Genomic DNA, 9,665 nt, shown 5'->3' on the forward strand with positions numbered 1-9,665 from the left:
CACTAAATGCCCAGTCAAAGCTAATATGTAACTTCCAACTCCATTTTGTTTCAGAAATACCTTTAATTTTACTATAAAATTTTTCTGACTCCTGTTCTGTGTTATTATATTTATATTTTTATACAGGAAATTATTAAGCCTTTACTGAAAAGCGGAAAAAAGAAAGACATGAAATAGAATAATTTATGGATAGTTTTAATTTGAATGTAAATTAAATTGCTTTAAAGATGAGAAATTGTCACTGACAAAGGCAAATGCAAATTATAGAAAATCTTTAAATATTTACATTAGATAATTTAAACCCATCCATAATTAGCAGATTTTAATTAAATACTTACTATATACCAAGTAAGGAGTATCTTATCCCCAAGCCTGGCTAGAAAATTGGAAGTAAAATGATAACAGAGGGGACACACCAGGCATGACGGAAGGCAGAGCAGAGAAGCCAGTATCAAGGGGCTTAGAGTAAGCTCTCCAGCTCCATATGTTGTGCAACTCTAAAAATACTTGCAGCCAGGCATAAATCTCCCCTCTAACCCAAGCAAGCACAGGCAAAGAAGTCCCTGGAATGAACAGAAATGAAACAATCTAAGAGATGAGGGAGGAAGTTAAAACAAGGTATTTTGGATTAGAAAGAAGAAGGAAAAGAAGAGAAAGGAAGAGCGAACTTAATGTTGAATGCTGCCAAGGTCAAATGGAGCAAGATAGGGAAATGGTGGTTTAATTTACCAGTTAAGAAAGTCATCGATGATTTTAATGAGGGCCCTTGTTAGTAGAACAGTATGGCTGGAAGCTGGGTTACAATGGGTGAAGAGCAAACAAGCATAGGACAAGAAAATGAAATGTATTATAATCTCCACTTCAAGAAGTTTTCTTAAGAGTGAGAGAAAAGAGAATTTGTGAAGATGTTGGCTTATTATGACTTTTACCTTCTTCATACCATAGAGACAAGGTTACGTGGTGAGAGTAAGGATCATAGAGGCACAAAGAAGTCAGAGAATGGTTGAAAACCTAAGGGAATATGTGAGCTGTACTTAAAAAGGTAAGTTGAATTTACATCAAGATGACAAGAGAACTATTCTGTGTTTATTTTTTAAAAACTGGATCTGTGGACTCAGAGTGCGCCTATGCTTCAGTGTATTTTGATATACTATTTAGTATACTCTGCTTAAAAGCAGAGAATTCTTTGTTCTATGTCCCGCAAGATTCCTGTTGCATTAAAGCTATATTATCTCCAATATTAATGCCAAAAAACATGAGATGCACAATTTCTAGATCCTGAGAGCACACTTGAACAGACATACATCCATTCAATCTACTCAATATTATCAAAAATAAACATATACACCTATCTGTCCAGAAGGGCAAAAGAACCTTTCAAAGTAAATTAATGGGGTTACAGATATTTCTTTTTAAAACAAGGCAAAGAATCTATTTAAAACAATTTTATTAAACTTGTTTGATCTCAGAATCCTCCTAGAGGAAATACATTCATTCTTTTGTACCAGTTACCAAGTCCTAACTTGGGTAAGTGTGATGCAGTCCACAGCCATAAATTGTCTTTAATCTGCCCTTGGAAACACACCAAAGCACTACAAAGACTTAAAGTGAAATTAAATTGTCTTCAAGCTGAAGACCAGACCAAAGTATGGGCTGGAAAATGTCACGTTAATACAATCTATTCATTTAAATACTAGCCTAGACTAGAATTGTGTATTGTGGATTTTCTTACCATTTATAACATAATCTCCAGCTATTTAATGTAACTTTAGTCCACGAATAAGTACTTTTCTCCCCATATGAGTATATCATGCCATCATTTGTGGGCTACAAACCTCCGTCAATCAGAGCATTGTACCAGACAGTCTGCCCTTCTACTCTCCCTTGTAAAACTACCACGGATTACGTCAAGCTGCAATTCCCCTCTGCCCACCAGATAATGAGCTGGCACATGAAGGAAAGATCGAAGTCAAACAGAAAGGGGAGATAATTTTGAAGCTATCACTTTCAATTGCCATTTGATTCCATTTGCAGAAATCAATCTCCTCCTTGACAACTCTGAATGTGTTATCACTGCAGCTTCGTTCATCGGATAACCTAGAGCTCCCTTTTACTCAGGAGAATATTTTTCATTAGAGTTAAATGGAAATGGAATATTTTTCAGTGGGGGAGAAAGAAGGTGAAACAAACAAGTAATCTATTATACATGTGAAAATGGTGTATGAATGAGTGCACATGTATATGCACATGTGTGACTACAGAGTGGCTACCTGTATGTATGAAAATAGCTACAAATCTGACCTCATCAACATTTACTCCTGAAAAAGCTTCCTGTACTTAATACTGAAGCCAACTGCAATTGGGTCATAGCCCATTGTGTAAATGTTCACAGACATATCCATGTGGATAATGGATGTTAGTCAACTTTTAATTCACTGTGCTAATCCAAGGAACAGCAAACAAATCTAATACCTACCACATTCGCTTGAATTTATGGTGGAATTTTTATATTTTTAGAGAGAAAGTTTCCTAGTGATCTAAAAATGGATAATACTCCAAACAAAACAATGAGACCACATGCAAGCGTCCTAACTACTGAACTTGGCAGGAGTTGACAACCAAAGAATAGACTTCAATCAAAACTTGAAGGTCCATAGTTATAGAAGCCAAAGGCCAAGGGAGGATGAAAGGATCTCCTGTTGCAGAAGCTCTGCTTTGGAACACCGATCACAGCACAGTGTGAGAAGGCATGATGTATATATTGGAAAAGCTATCAGAAAGGAAAATACAGTTAGAAAAGGAACTAAACTATGCAGAACTGAAAATTAAGACACTGCTATAAGTAGAAGATCAGAATAAAATGTGTAATGAAGGATAAAAGCAAGGAGGCAGGAAGAAAGCATGAGCTGTGGATATGTAACATCAAGTTCCAAAAACACTTAGAGAAGGTTAAGACAGTAAAGAAGGCAAATTGTTTTTTTGTGGTTACTTTGAAAATTAGCTGCCATCAACCCACACTCCTTGGAGTAAAGGCAAACCCTTCCTGTTCTTAAAGTGCTTTGTTCCTGTCCAGGGCAAAGAGCTCTGTGTGTCCTACTACCAACGTGTTTTAGTCACCTCCTAGTCACCTCTTTCATGAAGGTGAGATCCCGGCCATAAGGATATTGGGATGGCCAAACACCTGGAAGTTGACAGGTGATATTAACTGTAGTTTATTAGTCACATATACTCACAGCCCAGGGGAGAAGAATATTCCATGCAAAGTAGGAATACATGGGAGTTTACACTCAGCATCAGAGTGAACAACTGGGGACTATGGGAGGTTTGCAGTATCAGGAGGGTGGGATGATCCTCGATTCTGTGGGAGGATTGACTGGCTTGTTTGAATAGTCCCGTGGACTGGCAGGTTGCTGAAATACACTACTCGGGCATAAGTAGGAACTTCCCTTGGTCCCCTGGGTAAGGAGGTTTGTTTGGCTAGGAGACCATCTATGGGAGCAGAATTGGGAGGGAAACTTGTGATTAGGACATTTGAGGTTCTCCTGTTTTCACCAGATATCAAGGCAGCAAAAAATATTGGGCCTTAATTTTAGGTCTTATACTACACTCAAGAGTGACTGGAATACTGGCAAATGTACCACTCCTGAATTTTCTCCATTTAGAGCTTCCTTATCTTAACCCTGTGTCGGGAATATATTACCTGTCCAAATGAGATATATTTACCTAATCGCTTGTCTTTCCCTCTACACTCACGGTTTGCAGGAGGGTGCAAGAAGCAGTTAAACTTTTAGTTTCTAGCAGTTCGCCTGCTGCTTTCAAGGCTATATGTGAAGCAGAAACAGACAGAGGTAGGACGAAAAGACAACAAAGTTCTTAATTAAGTAGAATAGGTAATAATAGCAGTAAGCATTTGAAAATAAGATTTGGCATACAGGTGTTGCCATGAAACTGCCTGGAGGATGTGGTTACTTATTGCTATTTTTAAAAATATACCTTGAAAAGTTCCCACTTACCTAGACAATATTAAAGGAGATGGAAAGAAAATAGATATTCACTGAATTACTCATTGGATAATATATTATCCAAAAAAGGTGATAAAACTAATTAGACAGAATGCAACATGTGCTAAATATTCTACTTTTGGTTCATGCAGTGCATTGATTCTTTAGTCTCTATTTGTATTTAGGGGTAATTCCCTATGGTGTCTCTTTGAAGATATTAAGCTTAGCTTTCAAAGATCTCATACATTTACAAGATTATTTTCAAAAATTTTACTCTAGTAACTTGGCATCACTTTTGTACTAAAAATAAAATACAATCTACTTTAAAATTTTAGCAACTCTTTTACCTATTCCCTCAAGCAGAAATGATTGTGATACTATCAGATATTTAAAGTGCTCTGTTCCATTCTTTATTATAGTACTTATCACACTGTAATGATGCATTTATGTGTCTGTCTCCTCCTTTAAAAGGGTGAACTTTTTAAAATCAGTGATGATCTTACCTCTTATATTAACATCCCCATCATTAGCACACAGTTACCTAACATTTAGACTCATAATATGTTTCTATGGAATTAGTGAATGAGTTAATGAATGCCATTCCTCTAACCTCTGAATTTATATATACAAATGTCTATTTGACATTTCCACTGGAATGCTAATTAGATGCTTTGAACTTAAGATATCCAAAAGACATCTTAATATTTCTTCCTTCAAGTCTTCTTCTTTATCAGCACTTCCTATCTCCAGAAAAGACAAAACTACATGCTGTGGCTCAGATCAAAAGCTATGCAAGTTAACTAGAGGGAAAGTTCCCTCAACTCCTTAATCTAACCCAACAGCATGTCCCGTCTACATCCGAAGTGCAACATATATCCATTCATGTATCTCCATTTGTGGCACCATCACCCTAGTCCAAGCTACCATCATTTTTTCGCCAGAACTGCTCATTTCCACTCTTGCCATTGTCTGGTCTCCATGTAGCCTCTAGGGTGATCTTTTAAAATTATAAATCATATTTCACTTTTCTGCTTGATGGCCTCTGCTAAATTCCCATTATCTCCTATACTAAAGTACCTTGGCCTAAAGTGCCTTATATGTAGATCCTTTTCTTTCTCTTCATCTTCCACTGACTGCATTTCCCTCAATCTGTTCCAGCTCCACTGGCCTCAGAGGTCCTCAGATTGGCCCAGCTCATTCCATCATGTTGTTTTATTCATGAATTATTTACTTTTCATGAAGTATTTGCCCTCTAAATATGTTTGAGACAAGTTCACTTTTGTCATTGAAGAGTCAGCTTAAATTCCATCTCATTAATACCTTGCTGACCTCTCAGTCTAAAGCAGCCCCTAGGTCATTCTCTTACACGTCATCGGGCCTTATTTTTATTGTATTTATGGTTATCTAATATTTTCTAACTTGTTTACTTATGCTGGTCTTTATTATTCACAACAAAATTTCCAGGGCTTCAAATAGTACTGAGTACATAAAAGACCTTCAGTAAATGATGTTTGTGAATGAATAAGTTCACGAATGCATTAAGAAACTGAATTAATGAATATATAAATGAATTTGTGAATAAATGCATGAATAAAGAAATTTTATTTCTTGACATTTATATGGTCTAGGCTATATCACTGCTAATATGAAATATTACATTACTTATCATGAGCTATCCATCTCTATAAACTTTATGTGACATATAAATTAATGAAAGGTGATAAGAACCAACCTTATAAACTCAGATGTATTTAGATTAAGAAAACTCTGAAGTACTTTTTTTCCTACTGCCATAATTCATAGTAAAATTTTTAAACTTCTTATTACTATTAATTTTATTTTCTTTTTCTTACCTTTTCTTTCCGCTATCCTTTACAAGTCTCTAATGCTGGAGAATTCACCATTTTTTTCCAGTTTTCTTCACGATCAAGACTATGAGGTTGTCTGTATTATAGATTAGTTTGAAACTTCTCAGGTAATCTAAATAGTACTATATTTATTGAAGAAACTGAAGTTCAAGTTAAAATTTTCCCCAGAAGAATACTACATGTTCAGATAGCTTCACTAAATCTACCAAACATGTAAAAAACAAATAGTACAAATTCTATACAAATTCTGCCAGAAAATTGCGGAGAAGGAAAACTTTTCAATTTCTTTATGAGGCAAATATTATTCTATTATCAAAGTCAGGCAAAGATATTATAAGAAGAGAAAACGACAGATCAATAAAATGTTAGCAAATTGAATTAAAAATATATTAAAAGGATAATACATTATAACAAAGTGGGGTTTATCTCAAAAGTGCAAGGTTAGTTTAACACTTGAAAACAAGTCAATGCAATTCACTATATTAACAGATTAAAAAGTTACAATCATCTCACTAGACAGAAAATTATTTGATGAAATCAAGCATCCATTCTTTATTTAAAAAGAAAAATCTGTCCGCAAACTAGAAATAGAAACATTTAAAAAATTTTAATAAAAGAGATCTATAATAAACTTAAATTTAACATTATTCTTGGTTGTAAAAGACAGGAACAAGGCAAGAATGCCCACTCTTATCATTTCTATGTAACACTGTACTGGAGATTTTAGACAAAGCTATTAAGGTAAGGAAAGGAAATGGAAGCAAACAAGAAATAAAAATTTTAAAACAGAATGATATTGTCATGAAGATAGACAAATAATTCAATGTAAAAAAAAATAGAGTCTAGAAATAGACCCTTACACACATAATCATTTAATTTTCAACAAAGGAGAGAAAACTTCAGTGGAAAATAATTATCTTTTCAACAGATGATATTGGAACAAGCAGACTTCTATATGCAAAAATAATAGTAAAATTTGATCCATATATCTCACCATAACTCAATATGGGTCGTAGACCTAAATGTAAAATTAAAATCTGCAAAACCTCTAGAAGAAAATATAACAAAAGTTTTTGTGACTTTGGGTTAAATGAACAATAGGAAACATCCCATGGTTCTTACATTTTTAGTGGAGACTTTAAAATAGTGTCAATAAGTTCTTCCCTAATAGCATAAATTTGCAAATGTTAATAACTCACAAATGTAAAACATTGAAAATGTTTAGGTTTAACATTAATAATGATTTGCTCTAAAACTGACTAATAATAAATTTCTAACTTTTCAAAATTTTCTGTTATCATCATTGGGCTAAAGTTAGTTGTATATTTATTAAAAAGGAAAAGAAAGACATTGAACTAATTTATAGAGAAGAACAACATCTATTGTTTTCCAAATGATCTCACTCACATTATTATTATTATTATTTTTTTAACCTGTGCTCTTTCCATTCACTGGAAAATCACTAGATATTTCTCAGCCTATATCCATGACAATATCACTGAGAAGCTTGCCATTCGGTGGTGGAAATTGCTGTTACAGAACTGATATCGATGGGATATAAGATTTCAAAGAAATAAAGGCCAGCTGGTGGTGTTCAACTGTGAGAGGCAGGTGGCTGGAATTATAGAAATAAGCAACAAATGCGGGTGGTGCTGACTTACAGAGAGATATGGAAATGGTTATATAGAACACAGTGCCCTAAAAGTAAGATGGATGGGCAACCTACAAGGGTTATTGCCCAACCTATGCAATCACAATAATTCAAGGATTGATGATCAGGAAGCTGAGGGCAACCACCCCAATAAAAAAAAATGACCCCTTACTACTTTCCAGAACTGAGCCAGATTTTAGACCCAGACCCAATGAATAAAGGAGGGGCCAGGTGCTCAGGAGGAGAACTCTGTAATATCATTCCAGATTTTAGACCCAGGCCCAATGAATAAAGGAGGGGCCAGGTGCTCAGGAGGAGAACTCTGTAATATCATTACAACTGTAAATTATAATTATTCCCTTGGTCTTTCTCCAAAGAAAACTATCGGTAACTAAACTAGAAAAGAGGAATGAATACTCATACTACTCAGACATTTGAAAATGTCAGACACAGAATCAGAGTTGATACTGATATTTGGGAACTGGAAGCATAATTAACCTTTGGCTCACAAGTCCATTAAACTCATGGATCTACCCAGTGGTCATTGCCCCAGCCACTGAATGAATAATTAGAATGGACATACTTGCTAGTTGGCAGAGCTGACACATTGGTTCTTTGGTGTGTGAGGTAAGAGCTTTCAGAATAGGGAAAGCTAAAAGGAACACTCTGAAATTCTCCCTTCCTCAATCTGATTAAGATACTAAATGTAAAACGATATTGCAGCCTAGGGATTAGCAGAGATTGATGCCCCCTTAAAGGACTAAATAATGCAGAAGTGATAGTTCTGATAAAATCTCCAAAAATAGTCTGGTCCTTACAAACAAATAAACCAATTTTGATGGATTACAGTAGATTACTTTAAATTCTACCAAGCAGTAGCTGCTGTTAAAGATGCATTGAAGGTTACCAGAATAGATTGAAACAGTCTCAATATATGATATGTAGCCATCTCTTTGGCAAAGGTATTCATTTTCATCCTTATTAGGAACAAGCACCAGAAGCAGGATCAGAAGAAAATTGTCTTCATATGGGATGGCAACATTTTGCTGATTCTTCTACTCTTTGTCATAGGAGAGGCTGAAGAAGCTTAGACCATGTGGCCATTTTCCAAAATTTCATAATAGTGCATTCTATTGATGAAACCATCTTAATCAGACCGGATGAGCAAAAATTGGCAAGTACATTAAGGTTTTGATAAGACACATGTACAGGAGAGGAAGTAGAAACCTACATCAGTGAAGACTTTAGAGACATGTTTTGGGGAATATTTGAACACCTCTTCCAAATTAAAGAACAATCTGTTACATGTTATATCTCCCATCATTAAGAAAGGTATATAGTATCTACCAAGTGATACAAAAGGTTTTCAAGTTTGAATTGGACCCAGAGTAGAAATGGTCTTCACAGCAATTGCAAGCTATAATGAAAACATCTCTGCCTTGTGAGTCACACAAACTTGCAGAACCCATGGTATTAGAGATATCTGTGATAGAAAAAAATGTCTTGTAGATTTTATGGCAAGCATCAGTAGGAGAATCACAAAATAAATCCTCAGAGTTCTGAAGCAAGGCCATGCCATCTGTAGCAGAAAATTATATACCATTTGTAAAACAGCTCCTAAAATGCTATTGTGCTCCAACAAAGCAGGAGCACATAGACATGGTACATCAAGTGACCATGCAGCCAAACTGCTCATCATGAGCTGGGCTCTGTCAGAAATAAGCTATGACCATATGGGCCTGACAGCAATCCATTGTCAGAATTGATGGAATTTATACATACATCTGATATTGAGCACTGGCTGCAACAAAAAGCACAAGCTACAGAAAGAAACTGGTGGCCCAGACACATATATCATTCAACTTTGCTACCCTTGCAGGTCTCCCTCTATTTACACTAATTCCACAGAGAGGAAGGAGATCCCTATAACCAGTTAATACAGAAAACAATTGAATGTGATTCATAGATGACTTGGCTCAATATGTTGATGAAAGCCAAAAAATATGTACTGCAGCTACAGTATATATAGCAACACTTTGATGACCCTGAGAGATAGAATTGAGGGAAATTCTGCTATTGGGTAGAGCTTTGAGTAATGCACATAACTATTTACTTTGTGTAGAATGAAAACTTGAAAATTAACTT

The sequence above is a fragment of the Pteropus alecto genome, unplaced genomic scaffold (genome assembly GCF_000325575.1).
Source record: "Pteropus alecto unplaced genomic scaffold, ASM32557v1 scaffold76, whole genome shotgun sequence".
Classification (NCBI taxonomy): Eukaryota; Metazoa; Chordata; class Mammalia; order Chiroptera; family Pteropodidae; genus Pteropus; species Pteropus alecto.